Source organism: Ursus americanus, chromosome 3, assembly GCF_024610735.1.
Source record: "Ursus americanus isolate L20-20 chromosome 3, mUrsAme1.1.p, whole genome shotgun sequence".
In the NCBI taxonomy this organism is placed as follows: domain Eukaryota; kingdom Metazoa; phylum Chordata; class Mammalia; order Carnivora; family Ursidae; genus Ursus; species Ursus americanus.
In genome coordinates, this window is record NC_142129.1 from 70,356,248 (window position 1) to 70,374,157 (window position 17,910).

The window sequence follows — 17,910 nt, forward strand, 5'->3', positions numbered from 1 at the left end:
CATTTCTTTTTAGTGCTGAAGAATATTCCAGTCTGGATGTGCCACAGTTTATTTATCCATTCACCTACTGGAAGACATCCTGGTCGCTTTCAAGTTCTGGGACTTAGGAGTAAAGCTGCTATAAATAACCGTGTGCAGGTTATATTTACTTTTTAAATTTTTTACTTCTTCTAGATCAAGAAGAAATTAAGACCACCAGATGAGAGAGGCTATTCACATTATGAGCTATGAATTTTGTTACCTTCAAAATGCTACATGGTAGGTCCTCAACTGATGGGCATATCTCAGTCGTTTCTTTGTGTGTGTGCCCTGTTTCACTTGTCACCATCCCACCAGGCTTTGGTCCAATGTTTTATTGGGAAAAGTATTAAGAAAGGGCCCGTCTCTGCCTGTCTATATAAGTAAATATGAAATTGCACAGAAGAAACCTCTTGAGTTCCACTTCTTTCTCTTCTAGGTAAGTTGTCTGAGGTATATACTGTTTGATATTTGACACTTAGAGTTCTTGGTGTCAGATCTAAGACAGAGGAGGTGATTCTACATATCGATCAATGAGTATCTGCATTGTGACAACCAGATGACTTGTATCTCACGCTTGGTCAGAACATCTGTCCAGTTTTCTGTATTACCTTTGATGAGGGCAGCAACAAGACTGTGATGGTCTGGACCGTGGGTTTTGTTAAAGAGGTAGAAATCAGAAACGATTTCAACTCATTCATTGTTCCATTCACTATTCCTTTGCTAAGTATTACTGCTGTACGAGGCTCTGGGAGTCGAAAACAAAATGAGATGCAGTGTAGGGTGTGGGAGGGTGAGGTAACCCCAGACAGATTTGAAGATATGACATCCAAAGGAGCCCTGGAGGCTAAGCTGGAGGTGAAGTGTGGGAAGGAGGGGATGAAGCTTCATGGGAAAAGCAGTGGGAGATCCCTTCCTTTGTGTTCCTATTGCTGATGCCCAAATTCAAGCCAACATCACTTCTTACCAGGACTACTGACTGACTACTATCTCCCGATCCCTAATTCTACACCTGCAAAGCCATCCTCCTCACTATGGCCAGAATGGTTTTCCCAAGATGAAAATCAAGCAGCTCACCTTCACTTTGAGCACCATGGCCAAGCTCACAACAACGCCTCCACAAGCTGGCCCTGCCTGCCTCTCTCCAAGCTTCACTCCACACTCATGTTCTGGCAAAAGTAACCACGTGTATGCCCATCACACTGGACCACTTGGGCTTCCTTCTTCCCCTCAGCTTGTGCTTAACATTCTGGACTTAGCTGTAACACAGCTCTGGGTCTGACTGTGGGCTCTGCTGCTTCCAAGCTCAGTGACTGTGAGAGATTTTGATTCGTGAGCCTTGGTTTGTAAAGTGGGGATGGTACTAGAATCTGCCTCACAGCAGTTGTGGGAATTAAATAATGAATGTACAACACATGTCAAGTTCTTAGTATGTAGTAAGTGTGAACATATTTACCTATTCCTACTATTTTTTTTTTTTTTTTAAATTTTAAGACTTAGGTTAGGCTTCACCTCTTTGGGAACTTTTCCTGTTCCACCTCCAATTTCATGGGCTTCTCTTCAGTGGTCCTCATTAGCCTGGGTAGAGCTCCTGTTGTAATAGACTCTAACCATTGCCGTGCACCCGGATTACTGTTTCAGACTCTGAACCTCATGGAGGCATGTGTCTTTCTGCTCATTCCCAGACCCAGTGTCCGGCATCGTGCCTAGCACTAAGCAGTGCTCTGTTTGTGTTTGTACGTTGAGTGGACACAGCCTTGAGAAGACAGCTGACACAGGAAGGCTCAGGCATGTGCTTTGCCCTGCAGAGGCACGCTTCTCTAGCCACAGCCAGGAATCCAGACCAGCCAGGGGATGGAGCCACAGAGGGTCAGGCACCCCAGTATGTGCTGAGGAGGTAAGATAGCAGAATCCATCAAGAGTCTGGACAACGAGATCAGAAGCCAGTCGTAGGACAGAAGCCCAAAGCTTCCTGAGGCACATCTCCCTCTGCTCCTTCTGGGGAGGGAGGCCCTGTGGGCTCCTCCTGACTAGACTAGGGAGCTGGGGCAGGAAGCAGGGCAATGTCTCACAACAGACACTGAGAAAAAGAAATCCCGGAAATCAGCAACACCTTCTTTGCTCAGAGTCTCCCTTCTGCTTATGGGTCACAAAATTGATGTGCATATTTTATGGGCAGGCCTGGTTTGGGCGTCTTTCTCCATACGACCAACAGAAAACAAACAGAAAGTCAGACAGACAGAAAGGCAGAAGTTCTGAGAGCTGCTGCATGGTTATTGTTACTAAGGAAACCAATTCTTTAGTATTCATGTGTTCAGCAGCCGGCCGCTCTGAATCTCTGAGACTGAGGCGGTATCACAGAATGGCACAAGGGAGAAGAAGGGATGAAAGCAGCCAAACAGACAAATATGGAAGCTGTTTAAGGATATGTGGGTAATTTAGCCATCACCTGTGGTTTCTGGTGGCTTTAAAAATGAAATCATTGCCAGCAGCACATGATTTAAAAAGTGATCAGGAGCACACCTTCCTGCTGCATCTATATCATCATATTCACATACTATCCACATACTGGGAAGAAAGGCCTCTCAAGAGAGGACAAAGATCATTGGGATCTGGTTCCATTTTGAGAAAATCATCCTTGTGTGAAAAGGGCCTCTGAAATATGTTGCTATCTGTTGTTCCTATTCCACAGTGCTTTTCCCTAAGTATCCAACGATGGAGGTGGCAAATGTATGCTAATCACCTCAAATTTTCTCTCACAGAATATGGGGGATTTACCATAGCTGCTGAGCACTGCTATCCAAATAGAAGAAAAATCAGTCCCACAGAAGTCACAGTCCCAAAAAGATACCCATAATCCTGCTGACTGGCCTGTGGGTGGCAAAGGCCTTAAGAATATGAAAGAGTGAAGTCAGGGGACATGGAACCCTGCACTGCTGATCAGACTGAGGTAGAAGATCCCAGGGAGAGAGAACACATTCCTCACCTCCACATCATCGAAATGACGCTCAGTGAGTCTTATAGCTGAGACTGTGGCCAACTAGCAATTCTCCTAATGATAATCCAGGCAAAAGGACAGCTGAGAACCCCTTTCTCTCATAGAGAAATACTATAAATGGAAACATTTCTTAAGTGAAAAACAGTGCCATGCCCCTTCATGGCTCATCTGCATGGCCTAGGCAAAAGCACTGGGGGGGGGGGGGTTCTAGGAACGCCTCATTGTTTAGAGATACAAGTATCCACTGAACTAGATCATCATTAACATCCCTGTACAAGGTCATGTTACTGGCCTCCTTTCCCATATCCAAGTAGCATTAATTAAGCACCATCTGCATGCACAGCCCTCTGCTGGATGTAGTCAGAGATGTGCAAATGAGTATGACATAGCCTCATAATTCAAAGAACCCACAATCTAATGGATGGAAAACACTGAAAAATGCAAATCTGAGCAGATGACATCTTTCCTTAACATTCTTAAAAATTCATCATATGACCCGAATGTCCTCGGCCCCTGTCCGGCTCTCCTCCTCTCTGTGGCCCCAGCCCACCCCTCTCCTGACACTGGCATCTTCAGCTTTCCGGCTCCTGTCTCAACGTTTAGATCTCAGTTGAAAAGTCACCTCCCCCAGGGAGCTTTTCCTGATTCCCCAGGTCAGCCCCCCGTTGTACCATTTCACTGTACCCTCTTTTTCCTCTGCTGTGTTAACTGCACTTGGAGGACATATTTATGTGACTGTTTGGTACCATCCGTCCTCACCATTAGACTCTACATTTCATGGAAGCTGAGGTCGAGGCGGCTTTTACTCATTACCGGTCCTTACGGCCATCACAAAGCCTGGTCCTGAGCCGGCTCTTGGCAAATATTTCTTAAATAAACAAACAGATGTTCATAATGAAATCAAGTAGAAAGTGACAGAAACAAGACCCTGTAGCAGAGGGCCATTCAACAGTGTGGCTGAGGCGCTTGTTTCTCTCCCAAACGTTTGCCATACCAAGTGCCCAGCACATGGAATGTCTGTGAAATGAATGAACGAATGAATGAATGGTGAACTAGGAAAAAACCACCTCTCCTTTCTCTCTTTGTTTGCTTATCTGATTATACTTTACATAAACAGTAATGTTCAATAGCCTTTTCTCTCTCGCTCGCTCTTTGTGTGTGTGTGTGTGTGTGTGTGTGCTATAACCTTGTGAAAAGATAGTTAAAAAAATAAACAATAACGAGTCAAAAAGCCAGGATCTGGCTGAGCAACACTTCTTTGCCATTTCCACCAAAAAGAGATTTTGGCCTAGAAGCCTCTGTAGCAAAACACGGGACAAGTTCAATTTTGTAAGAGAGAACTCCTGACTGCCTTGGCTGTGAACGCTGACCTGAGGAGCTTCTCTCCCGTGTGTCCTTGGAGCTGGAGCTACAGTTCATTCATTCACTCATTGTTGACCATTCATGGATTTACTCAACACGTTTACTGAGCATCCACCGAACCCTTGTTGCTGAGTGATGGCATCTGCCATATACCAGGGAAAAAGACAGTCAAAGCCTCTTGCAGTTAAGTTGGGAAACTAGGTCTATAAACGGATGATTCCACCCTAGCAGCAGACTTGGGAAACGGTGCCTTGAGCACTCAGTACCTCCCCATTTGTGGGACTGGTTAGACTCCTTATCCTACTTCCAATGGCTGTGAGCTCCACAAAGGCAAGCCTGCTTTGAGCTTACCCATCTTTGTACCTCCAACAACTAGCACTGGCTCCAGCGCAGAGTGGGCTTTCGGGAAACATTTATCTACTGATTAACTGTTGCTGATGTTTCTTATATGACCCGGCCCTGTGTTCTGCATGTTAACACGCATTACCTCCTTTAATCCTCATGCCACTACTCTGACATAGTTGCTATGATTGTTTCCATTTTACACATGAGGAAACTGAGGCACAGAGAAGCTAAGGAGCTTGACAAGAACACACAGCAAGTGAAGTGACAGAGCCAGCGTTCAACCTCATTCTGTCTGATAGAGAACCACCATGTGCTCCGGCTTTTCTATTGGGTTGAATCCTAGGAAATTGCTGATATTTGGCCCTTTGGGACACAGAAATAGCAAATGTATAAGTAGATAAGTAATATACTTATAACGTAATATAAGTAGATGAAGTGAAGTAAATGAAAGGTTATAGATAGGGTGCTGGGGAAGCAGAGCAGGGACAGGTCAGGGATGGCTTCCTTGGGCAGCTTTGCAGAATGGCCAGGGATTAATTAGCATTTCGTGTGGAAGGAGGGGAGCAGCATGGGCACTTACACACACCCTAACTCAACACATCTTTGTGTTGGGCTCACTGTGCGCCAGACCCTGTGCTCATGCAGAGAGCAAGTGGAGCTTGGAGTTGTACAGAGAGGACAATTATAATAAAATGGGGGCATTAATATGCTCTAGTAAAATGACCTAGAATACACAGAAAAAGCCTGAATGTGAGAGAGACCAAGAACAGGTCAGTGGTTTAGTCGGGAGCAAAGGATTCCAGGCTGAGGAGCAAGATAAGAGGGAACGGGTGCCACCAGGAAGACTGCTGAGGTCTGGCGAGGACTGGACACAGAACGCAGGAGAAACCAGGGGACAGCGTGCAGGGGAAGAGGGCTTCCAACAATTTCCTCAGCTACATCATGGAGGAGGACTTGAAGGGGGATGAATAGGTAGCAGGAAGACCACTTGAAGCTGTTTTGGGTGGAAATTGAGAGCTTGAATCTTACAGAGGCAGTGGAAATACTGATGCTCAAGGCCAATGAAGTTTAGAGTAAACCCTGAGAATTATCAGTCACTCTGAGTATTCTGTGAGATGCAGCCATTCCAATTTAATTGGCTTAAAGCTCTAGAAAGCCTCACCTATCTTTCTACACAAAGAATCTGCATGCCAGATGCCTCTTGATGCTGGGTTCCCTCCTTCAATCCCCTCTTTAGATGTGTTTAAATTCAGTCAGGGCTCCCTGGCTGCTAGAAGTTTCTTGTTTTAACATTTATGTTCATGGAGGTTTTAATCAAAGATTATGGAACTCCATCTCTTCTAAATCTAGATCTATTTCTCAGTTCCACATGTCTCCTTGAATAGCGTCAAGAACCTCAGTTTTGGCTCTTAATGTTTGCAGTATGATTCTTGAATTGACTGCCTCATGTCTCCTCTGTTCTATCTCCTGTGGTAGACATGACCAATTTTGTTCCCCACTGGCACTCAGATGTAAACATCCCAGGTACCAGGGAAAATATCATGGAGCGTGTTTAGCGTTATGACATAGTCCTGTAAAACCCCCTGATATGTCCAGTGCAATGAAAGCTATTAATAATTATAGAAGATACACAGATTTGGATTTTATTTTTAAAGATTCATTTATTTATTTGAGAGACAGAGTGAGTTGTGGGGGCAAAGGGAGAGGGAGACGGAGTCCCAAGCAGACTCTGTGCTGAGCACAGAGCCCAACACGGGGCTCGATCCCATGACACTGAGATCTTGACCTGAGCTGAAACCGAGTTGGACGCTTAACCAACCGTGCCACCCAGGAGCCCCTACAGATTTGGATTTTAAAAACCAAGCACAAAAAGTGTTTTTAAATAGAACAGGCTAACTTCTAGATATATCTTAGAAAGTATGTTATAATGTATTTAGTGAAGAAAAATCAAATTTAACCAAGGAATGTCATAAACAGAAAAACTTTAAAACATTAAGACAATTTAGCATAAGGCCCTCTTCTGGGTAAGTGCATGATCACAGATTCAAATACATTCTTTGAGATTCTCTGTTCAAAAGTAGGGCTTGACTGTTGGACTTTCCCTGGCTAAAATTAAGGCAATCTGTTAGCCTGGCCACTCTGTATGGTCACAAGCAAACTATTTGGATAGAGGTGACCGACTGTCAGTCTCATCTTCCATTGTTGGAGGCTGAGCAGAAAGGAAGTTGTAGGGTTGCTAACTGGTAACTTTTATCCCAGCATTAGCTTTCTATTGCTGTTGTAATTCCCATGATCCTAGCCAACAAAATTCCCCCTAAAACAATGAAGCATTCTTTACTTCCCGAAGGTAAATCTAAAAAGCGCCCTTGTGGGAAATAGTCACCTCTAATGTCCCATTCACTGCAGATGGCAACAGTGCTGGGAATCCTCTAAGAGAGCGACAATGAAGATTGATGTTGCCATCTGTCTCTGGTACATTTAAATGTTTATGTCCCCCATAGCTGTAGGGTTTTGGCAGCAATGTTGTTGATATCCAAGAAGGAAAATGTAATTAAAGTTAAGAGACTAAGAGCTGGAAGTTGATTTGATTCAATATATTTTGTCATCATAGCCTGCTGCCTCTCTTTCTCTTTCTCTCCTGCCCCACTTGCTGACTTTTTTCCCCTACTCATCTGGTCTATACCAAATCAATGATCTTTGATGTTCACCTTAGCTGAGTCTCTATCAAAACTTCCTAGAGGAGCACCTGAGTGGTGCAGTCAGTTGAGGGTCCGACTCTTCATTTCGGCTCAGGTTGTGATCTTGCCGTCCTGGGATCAAGGACCGAATTGGGCTCTGCACAGAGTATGCTTGAGACTCTCTCTCTCCCTCTCTCCCTGCCCTTCCCACCCATTCTCTCTCTCTCTCATAAATAAATAAATCTTAAAAACAACAACAACTTCCTAGATCCCCAACGACACTTGTTAACAGTGGGGAAGAGGAAGCAAACAAGGTGGCATGCAGGGAGCTCCCTGGAACAACAGATAGAAACTTAGCATTCAAAACAACAAGGACACCATTAAAAAAACTTTGAATGAAAACTCCCCTTACAGCTCCCTCCAAAGGTTTGTGGATTTCAATCATTTCTTCTTTCTTTCTTTCTTTCTTTCTTTCTTTCTTTCTTTCTTTCTTTCTTTCTTTCTTTCTTGTTCCCAGTATAGTAATCCAAAGATTTTTGGATTACTCAAAGATCTTTCACATTTTCTGCACAATTTACTTTAATATGAATTATTCACTGAATAACAAATGTATATAAAATCTCTACATTTTTTCCTCTGGAGTAACTCACTGTCCCTAAGGATGTGAACAATGGGATTTGTGTTTGAGCAAGTTGTTAAAAATAAGTCTTAAGCTTTAGGAATGGCTCACATGTGACTCAGTTATTTTTAAAAATAAATAAATAAAGCCTGGGGAGAGTAGAGGGCAGAGGGAGAATGGTTTAAGAAGGAAAAGAACAAGCAATTCATTTTCATGAATTTCAAGACATAGTCTAAATATAGAAAAGAAGACTCCAGTCATCTCCGAGGGTTGAACATAACTCCTTTGCACCCCCCCCCACACACCCATATATATACTTTCATTAAGTATATTTTATTTTATCAAAGAAAAATTTCTGCACCCTAGAATTTCTCTCCACTTGGAAAATTGATTGCATACCATCTTAGCTAGGGCTATAACACTTGTATTCCACACAGTCAAAACCTTGTAGAAAAGAGATTTTGTTACCTTAAATGAAGTGGGTTTGAAAACTAGACTGTCGGGAAAGGTGTTATTTTAGTCCCCCATGAGGCATTTAAAGCTAGACAATTGCTTATTTAATCCTTTGCCACAACAGGGTTTTAAAAAATTAGTATGAAAAAGCTACTTACTCAGGCTGAGTCAAATCCAAGCCTTAGCGAGTCTTAGAGGCTAGAGATGGAGAGAGGGCTGCTTGTTGGCTACTTGAGGAGGGTTCTTTTTCCTCCGGAACAACAGTTGCTTGGCTTTGGGAAGCAGGAAGCTAAAGAGGGACAAGAACAAAACTCTGTATAGCACGTGGTTTCTGGTGAGGCAAGTGGAGCTCCAGGCAGTTATCACCTCCAGATTCAAAAGCCACAGGGTAGGCAGGGGTTTTCCAAGTGCTTATGGGGGATAGCAGTCAGCGGCAGATAAGTTAAAAAAAGATATCTACCCTCCAGAATTCCAAGAAAATCACAGTCTTGGATTTTCTCCCAGTCTACCAAACTCATCCTGAGCAGCAAGCACACACTAGGACAGCACCTCTATGTTTAACTCCAGAGATGCAGTAGTTTTAAAACAAGTCTGCAAATGACTTGAAACACCTCCCATCAAAAGGTGGGGTCTAATTCCCCTCTCTTTAAATATTGGTATGGCCTTAGTGACTTGCTTCTAATTAAGAGTAGGTAGCAGGCTTTGAAGGCTAGTTCATCGAAGGTGACACAGCATCTACCTGGCTCTCTCTCTTGGGGTATATTCCCTTGGAGCAGGGATACCCCCATGCTAGAGAAACTGCAGAGAGGGACCACGGAGACCCAGCAGTCCCAGCCCCAGCCATGCAAGTCTTCCCAGCCAATGGGCCAGATATGTGAGCAAAGCAGCCTTTGAGTTGGCCCCAAACCCAGTAACATCTGAGATCTTGAGCCAGAACCACCCAAACAGGCTGACCCAGAATGCTGGATCCACAGAAACCATGAAAGAGAAAACATCTGAATGCTGTTTTTAGGTGACCAATTTTGAGGGTGATTTGTTTCACAACAATAGATTAGTGGAAATTTTTTGTTACCTAGAGGTGAGGAATTGCCATAACAGAAGTTCAAACATGTGGCAGTGGTTTGGGACCCGGGTGGAGGGCAGAGATCAGAGGAGCTTTGGAGAGGGTGTGGTTGAAGAGCTGAAGGAAAGTCAGGAGAGTATTGGCAGCTGGAGGAGAGGGGCCCCTCGTTCTGAAGTGTTGGCAGTATTTACACCAGTGGTGACATGGAAAACAGACAATGTACCTAATGGACTCATGACTCAGGAAGCTTTCCAGGCACACTGTTGAAGGTGCTTCCTGATCCTTCTAACTGCCATAAAATATGAGAGGAGAGAGATGAAGTAAAAAAACCAAATCGAACCAAACCAAACCAAACCAAACCAAACCAAAAAACCAGTGTTAAATAAAAGAGCCAAGACTTTAGGGGTTCGAAAAATAAAATTATTTTTCAGTTTCATCCTCTCCAGATGGCAGATGAGGCTAAAATTAATACATGTATTTTCCAGCTAAAGATGAACGTAGCGGTGTGACTCAAGCTGCCTTTGTTAAGACCTCACACAGTTTAAGGTAGTTCCTTACAGATTCTTTCAAACAGCCAAGAGTCCCTCTAAGGATCTTAAGGGCATGCCTTTTAGATGTCTCCATTAACAGAAATGTATCTAAAAATCTTAAGGAGGGGCGCCTGGGTGGCTCAGTCATTAAGCGTCTGCCTTCGGCTCAGGGCGTGATCCCGGCGTTCTGGGATCGAGCCCCACGTCAGGCTCCTCCGCTATGAGCCTGCTTCTTCCTCTTCCACTCCCCCTGCTTGTGTTCCCTCTCTCGCTGGCTGCCTCTCTCTGTCAAATAAATAAATAAAATCTTAAAAAAAAAAAAATCTTAAGGGCACAGTCCCACAGTAGCCCTAGAAGGAATCTAAGGTAGAGAAAAGCTTATCTCAATGAGATTTGTGGATGTGTTTTTTTGTCTAATGGAGTGAATCTCAATAAGACTGCAGGGAAACAAAATCTTAGACATGCATTAATGAAAACATTGCCAGCTCAGGCTAAAAGGGACAGAGGTAGTATAAAAGAGAAGAGGCTTTTGGATTCCTAAAATTCCCTGGGAAAGAAGCAGGCTGAGAAAAGTGCTCAGCTATAAAGATGGGTACATTGGGGGCACTGAGTGGCTCAGCTGTTTAAGTGTCTTGACTCTTGATTTCAGCTCAGGTCATGATCTCAGGCTTGTGGGATGGAGCCCTGCCTTGGTCTCCATGCTCAGCGGGGAGTCTGCTTCTCTTCCTCTCTCTCTGCCCCTTCTCCTGCTCTCTTTCTCTCAAGTAAATATATACATATTTTTAAAAAAAAAAAGATGGGGTACATTTTCTAGAACATGAAGGATAATTCAGAGGGAGGAACCAAGAGTCCAGAGGATGGAATCAAGTGCCATGAAGAATCATTCCTACTCAGCTCTAATCAAGGAGTTTGGTTAACTAGTGCCTGGCTGGAATTCAGAATTGCTACAGGCTGACTACCTGATTGTCACAGACTACTGAAATGTCTCTAGTGGCTATCCTATGCTTACCTTACCAAAGAACGTTGGGTGGGAGAGCAAGAACTTTTCACTTTCGTCCACAGATCTTCAGATCAAGAACAATATTCAGAGATTATAATTGAGGATCTGCACCTATGGAGCAATACCTGAAACTGATTTGGATGATGGGCAGCTGGACCTTGAACCTGAGATGGATGCCAACTGGATGAGCTATTTGGGGGTCTTCTGAGGGGGCGAGTGCATTTGCATGTGGGATCAATATAAATAACATCTGGCTGGAGGGCAGATTGTTATGGTTTTAAAACATGCCCACAATTTTTTGACTTTTTTTTCCATTGAAAGGTGGAATCTAATTCTCCTCCCTGTAAATATAGGCTGGCCTTAGTGACTCACTTCAGCAAAAAGAACACTAGGTCATAAAAAGCAACACAGCTTCCACCCGGTTCTCTTGGTGCATGTGGTTTGGAGCCCTGAGCCACCATATAAAACGACCAGCTAAGCTGAGCCTCATGCTTAGGAGACCTTGTAGAGAAACCACGTGAAGTTAGTGGCACTCTGTTCTCGCTCTTTCCTAACGAGAGGCACCAGATATGCGAGCGATAAAGCTTTAAAGATGACCCCAGCTAAGCCATCATCTGACTGCAGCCTCATGCGAAATCACAAGCCAGAACCACTCAGCCAAACTGCTCCTGAGCTTCTGCCCACAGAAACTGGTGAGAGATGAGAAATGACTGTTGTTTGGAGACACTAAATTTGGGGGCGATTCCTTATACAGAAACACATAATGGGAACAAAGAGGGCACCAGTCACATTTCATTCTCTGTGAACGGGAATCCTTGGAGTTCTTTGGCAAGGAGGTATCATTGGAGTCTGCGCAGACCCAATAAGTGTTGGCTGGCATCTCCAGGCTTTATCCAGATTGCTTTGTTCTCAGTTTTTCTCTCCTCTTCCCTGGTTTTCTACTTCCATTTGACTCCATGAATTAACTTCATCTGACACTAAGCTTCAAGGCTAGTCCCTAAATACCTGGTGCCCTGGCTTCATTAATCTCTTTTGGTCATTCTAGTCTACCTGACCCTGGGAGTTCCCCTTAATACCACCCTGAGATCAATTCCAGCACACCTCTACCTGACAAGACAGCGCATGGAAGCCCCTTCTCATCCCATCCCAGATTCTCTCCGCATGGCGGGGAAGGTGGGAGACACACGCATCCAAGTTCCATTTGCATCCCGAACAAATGGCTGCCTGTCTACTCCTCAGTACGGGACTAGGCTTTCCTCTAGCCTTTCCAAATGAACCTTCCACCCAACCGAGCCACTAATGATAGAACCTCATTCAGTAGCCAATGACCTCCATGCAAAGACAGCAGCATTTTAGTCAAGGTGCACCTGTCCTCTTGGGGTCTGTTTACTGGCCTACAAAATGAGATGAACAAAAATAGCATGATTCTGATAAGAAACTTATGAATAAATCTGGTCATGAAATGACATGGGATGAACAGCAACGGGGATCCTTAAATGACATTTATAGGGTACTATGTTTGGTTTTCAATCTTGTTAACAACTGAAAGCATACAACCTCACCTGGATGTTAATGACCAACAGCAGAAAAAAAAATTACTTTCTTCAGCCTACCGTGAATTCTCTGGTATTCTTGGCAGACAACTGGACAGAAACCAAAGGGTAATTTAGCGCCCTCCCCCAGGGTGTGGCTTTCCTCTGGAGGCAGTAAGACGAGCGTATCAGAACACATGTTGGAGCTCTGGTATCCATATGAGAGATACATAGATTCAGGAATGCTGCCACTACTTCACAGAATACGGGAAAGAACTGGGAATTCCATTTCTTGTTTTGCTTCGTGAAGATGTAGGAAATGACTTGCCAACAGGCTCCCCTCAAAGTGAATGCCTCTCGAATGATTTGCAATTTGAGTAGAATCTTCAAGGGGAGAGGGTGGAGGGGAAATCTGACACAGACGAACAGACTGGTTAGAAGGTTATTCCCTCTAGGGCTGTTCACTGTCATGGCTGACCAACGGAAACCCTTGAGGAGATTTTAAAAAGTACACACGCCTAGACTGGCACCTTGGAGACTGGGGTTCAGTAGGAATGTTTAGAAAGCACCCCAGGGGATTTGGGCAGTCAGCCAGGTATAGGAACCCTTGCCTCTGTGAGCTCCTAAGGACAACCAGAAATCTTTCCTCTTTGGTTTCGCTTTCTCCCACAGAGCTGGGCAGGGCTTTGCGTAGAGTCACACAGAGTACAAGTGCGGTATGTTCATGTTGTCTGCAGGATTCTAAAGGCTTTCTTGGGAAGGTAAACTATATTCTATCCCACTCTTGTTTAATCTGTATTATCCTTTAATAACTGATTTATTTTAAAACATTGTTAAATACTGGGCCTTGGTCATTCTCATCAGTCTTGAGGATAAAGAGATTTTTAAAAAAGACTTGTATTGTTATTGTTACTATTTTCAAAGTGATGTGGCGACTTGGAAGAAGGAGGAATTGTTTTGAGGGGAGTCCTGGAATGCTTTGCAAGAGACTTTTTGAACAGGGTCTTAAAAGTATTAATAGGGATTTGGCTGCTAGAAAAACAGGAAAAGGCATTCTCATCTGAGGGAACAGTATCTGCAGAACAGGGCCATGGGAAGGTCTGGAATATCCAGGGACCAATGGGACGTTCAGCACAGAGCAGGCAGAAGATGTGTGCATGGAGAGGTGGCAGACAAGCCTGCAAGGAAAGGGGCCAAGAGGCACCGGTGTGCTGGGAAACCAGCTCTCAAAAAGAAAAAAAAAAAAAAAAAAAATGACCTGACTTGTACATACCCCATCTGATTTCAAGTTATCAGTGATGTAAGAACTGACTCACAAAATTCCTACATATTTTACAGTCGGTTTTTGTGAACTGGTCCCAGCTGGTCCCAGTACATGACTGAGAAGAGGCCAGATCCTTTAATTCTAAGTGATAGACTAAAACAATTTTTTTGCCCTTTTGTCACAGTGGTTCTGCCTCACATCATAGGGCCCACTTCTATGGCTGTGGAGTAGAGTGGGTCAATGAAATGCACAAGGAACCTGAAAACCCACTGGGACTACTTCTCAGATTCTTATCACCCATCAGCACTCCCCTTGAACCCAGGCAAGAAGGGCTCCTGTTCTGGTTCTCATTTTAAAGGGTCTGGCTCTGCAGGCATAGCCCTCCCACCCCCTACTCCAGAATGAGGAATTCATGGTGTCATGCTCAACAGGAACCTACCTCCCCCACTTCTACTCCACATATTCCAGATGTCTGGGACTCTGGAATTCTCTCGGTATATGGAGTCTTCCCCCTAAAGCACCTTCCCTAAGGATAGGCACCTGGTCCCAAAGGGTTGGCCAAGGAGGGGCTGTTTGCCAAGGGCAAAACAGAGTATGGATGTGGGGGGCTGGGGTGTTGATACCCATGCATGCGTAGCCCCTCACTCTCGACCCACACCCCTAGAGCTAAGAGTGGGAAATGAAAAGCAGCAGACAGGACTTAAACTGGGCTATCTACACACCAACACATTTTGGAGAAGAACTTTGAGAAGTCCTGCAATTCTAAGTGCAACCTGGCCTTCTAGGTTATTACGAAGACACATTTGTCCGGGTAAGAGAATAGAATATAGCTGACATTTTGTGAGTTGGATTTAGATTTTTAAATATTTAGATATAAGCTATATGGGCCTCCATTTTGACTCTACCCTGGGCCCAGCAAATGTCAGGGGTGGTCCTTGCCTCCCCCATTACCAGGGCTGTATTCTAAGCCAAGGTAAGCAAGCTACAGACCCCAGGCAAATTCTTATCCACTGTATGTTTTTATATAGGCTGTGAGCTAAAAATGGGTTTTCCATTTACAAATAGTGTTTAAAAATCAAAAGAAAATATTTCATGATATGTGAAAATTATATGCAATTCAAACTTCAATGCCCACGAACTGTGTGACAGGCACACAGCCAAACCCATTCATGTGTGTATTGTGCTCGGCTGCTTTCATGCTACGACAGCAGAGTGAGGAGTAGTGACAGAGACTCTACGGCCTGGGAAGCTGAATATATTTAATCTCTGGCTCTTATAGAAAAAGTTTGCCTACCCAACCCCTAGAATAGCAGCAGACAGGAGGAAGGGAAGAGTCTAGCAGCTCTCATGTGGGTCTGTTCAATAGGGTCACCTGTTGAGCTCCCCAAACAGACCAATGCCAGGGCCCCACTCTAAATATTTTAGGATCAATTGGTCTGGGGTTGAGGTTTTTTTTTTTTTTTTTTTTTTTTCAAGATTTTATTTGAGAGAGAGAGAGAGAGAGAGACAGCCAGGGAGAGAGGGAACACAAGCAGGGGGAGTGGGAGAGGAAGAAGCAAGCTCCCAGCGGAGGAGCCTGATGTGGGGCTCGATCCCAGAACGCTGGGATCACGCCCTGAGCTGAAGGCAGACGCTTAACGACTGAGCCACCCAGGCGCCCCTGGGGTTGAGGTGTTTTTAAGACATCCCATGATTCTAACGATAGCCAGGGCCCTGAACCACTGGGCTAAGTGAATGTAATATGAGGATCGGAATTCCCCAAATATGAGGCACAATAAGGTTGCGGGACCTGTGCCTGTTTTCTCCCAAGGATCTGAGTTGATTACAGCCTTTCTCTGAAGACACAAGGTCCCCAGTTACCTGATTTGGCTGAAGGAGGAGCGAGGGAAAGGGATCATTGTTTCACACTGTGGTATGAGGTATAAAGCAAGTTTCATTTCTACTTCACGAAATCCTTGAACTGCTGGTTCAAACACGTGTCCCTGGGCGAGGCCAGCATTGTGCGCCTCTGTCAGACAGGCCCACCTTGGACTACGGTGGCAGACACCTTCGCGGGGACCCCTGCTGGGTCACTTCTCAGGATGCACTCCAGGAGCAACCCTTACCCCATCTTTGCAGCGTGCCCTCCATAATTATTGGTGGTCTCACAGGGAAGGAGAAAAAAGACAACTCTATCAGAAGCCCATTCTCCACCAGCACAGTCAGCACCATTGGCAGAGGCTGGCTCTGGGGCTGCAAGTCTGCTCCGAGCTATTATTGTGCCTGGCTCTCTCTCAGCAGGACTTGACGCAGACAATATAGTACACCGAGAGCATGGGGGATGAACAGTAAATACGAGGCCTTGGATTTTTTTTAATCTTGTCAGTTTTCCCCTGATTTGTGTCCTTTATCCTAGCCCCCTCTGCTGTATAAGCTTCTCAAAGCTAATGCCCATAACGCCACCACCCACTGGTAGCAGCAGGCTGCTGGGCCGCTCTGGGGTTCTCATTGCGGAGATTGACAATGCCCGCCATTATTCAGCAACTGTATGTGTTAACCTAGTGGCACAGGGTTGCTCCAACACCTTCCCCTCTGCTTTCTCTTTATTCTGGGGGCCAACAGCGACTCTAGGAGTGCCGCCCTCCTGACTCTCACTGCTTGTCTCAGCCAGCACACACCACATCCTCCAACCTCTGCTGAAAAAGAAGCGGACGCTGGGCAATTACGGCGCTGCGAGAGGACTATCATCTCCACGGCCACATTCAAAAAGTTAAAAATATTCCTCAAAGCTAATTCTTTGGCCTCTTGTAGATACCAGCCCTCTTCCTTCTTCTTTCTTTCATTAAGAGCTCATAGGATTAAATCGCACGGGGAGGCTCTAAAATGTGAGCCCACCGCGGAGGCCTGCGGAAGTGACCTGAAAGCCAGCCGCCCGCGCTACCGCAGCCGTCGGAAGGACGCCAGCCCACGTTCCGGGGCCTTGAAACAACTCCCAGAAACCAGTTCCTGTTTTGACACTTCTCTAATTCTAATCAGTTTCCAGGGTGATTCCTGGCTCCCATCGAACTGAGAAATTTGCCTCTTATCTCATTACCTCTGCTTTGGGTGCCACGAAGTCCGTCTTGACACAGACTCCTGTCCCGGAGTCCACTGGCGGTGACGGGACCACGTGACTACGCACAGGCGCAGATGACTTGCCGCTACAGGGAAACAGCAGGGGCCGCTGGGGAGCTGATGATTTGGTGGCTCTCACGGGCCTTTCTGGAATGGGATATGCATCGGCCGAGAACACTTATATTTGGTTTTGTGAGAATGTTCAGTTTGAGAAAGGCTTACAAACTCTGACATTTGTGACAATGTTAAGCTTGTGAAGGGCTCACGAACTCAACTGTGGGAGAGGAGCAAGGAAAGGATAACAGAGGTGGCTGCTGCTGGTGAGTGGGGGTCTTCCCAGGGGAAAGCCAGAGGTCCTGAGTCATCCTAACATAAGACCTGAACGGCGATTTTTGCCTTCAAGGGTAAGCATTTTTTTCAAAAGATTTATTTATGTGTTTGAGAGAGAGCATGAGAAAGCTCATGGGGGGCGGGGGGCAGAGGGAGATGGAGAGGGAGGATTTCAAGCAGACTCCCCGCTGAGCGCAGAGCCTGACACTGGGCTCCATCTCAGGACCCTGAGATCATGACCTGAGCCGAAATCACAGTTGGACACTCAACCGACTGAGCCACCCAGGCGCCCCTTCAAGAGTAAGTATTTTAAAATCACCAAATTGCATATAAACTGATAACTGTATCTGGCACAAACACTATTAGGAATTTATGAAATCATGGGGGATTTGTTTGCAGTTGTGAAGCTGAGAGATCCGACCAGGAGGAGGATGTGATGCCAGAAATGTGACCGGCTTCCCGTGGTGGCACTGTCGATCGGAGCGCAGGCTGCCAACAGCGCCCTCCGCACTCAGGTGCAGGCACCCACTAGGCAGTGTTCCGGGAAGTGTGCTCAGCTCAGGGAAGGGTGCTTCTGGCAGCACGTGGGCGCGCTGAAGCTTTGATTTGTATTCAGTGGAGGGTA

General features: G+C 45.3%; 1 protein-coding gene across 2 annotated transcripts in view; it reads right to left on the reverse strand.

Moving 5' to 3' along the window:
- The window catches only part of CDK14 (cyclin dependent kinase 14), a 924,301-nt gene that overhangs the window by 224,042 nt on the left and 682,349 nt on the right, over positions 1-17,910 (reverse strand). The window contains exon 15 of one of the 2 annotated variants that reach the window (XR_015724025.1): positions 8,632-8,762. The gene's annotated coding sequence lies outside the window, so the exon portion shown is untranslated. Of the gene's footprint in view, positions 1-8,620; positions 8,763-17,910 lie in introns of those variants that run through there. The other variant, XM_045793298.2, reaches the window with a different exon arrangement.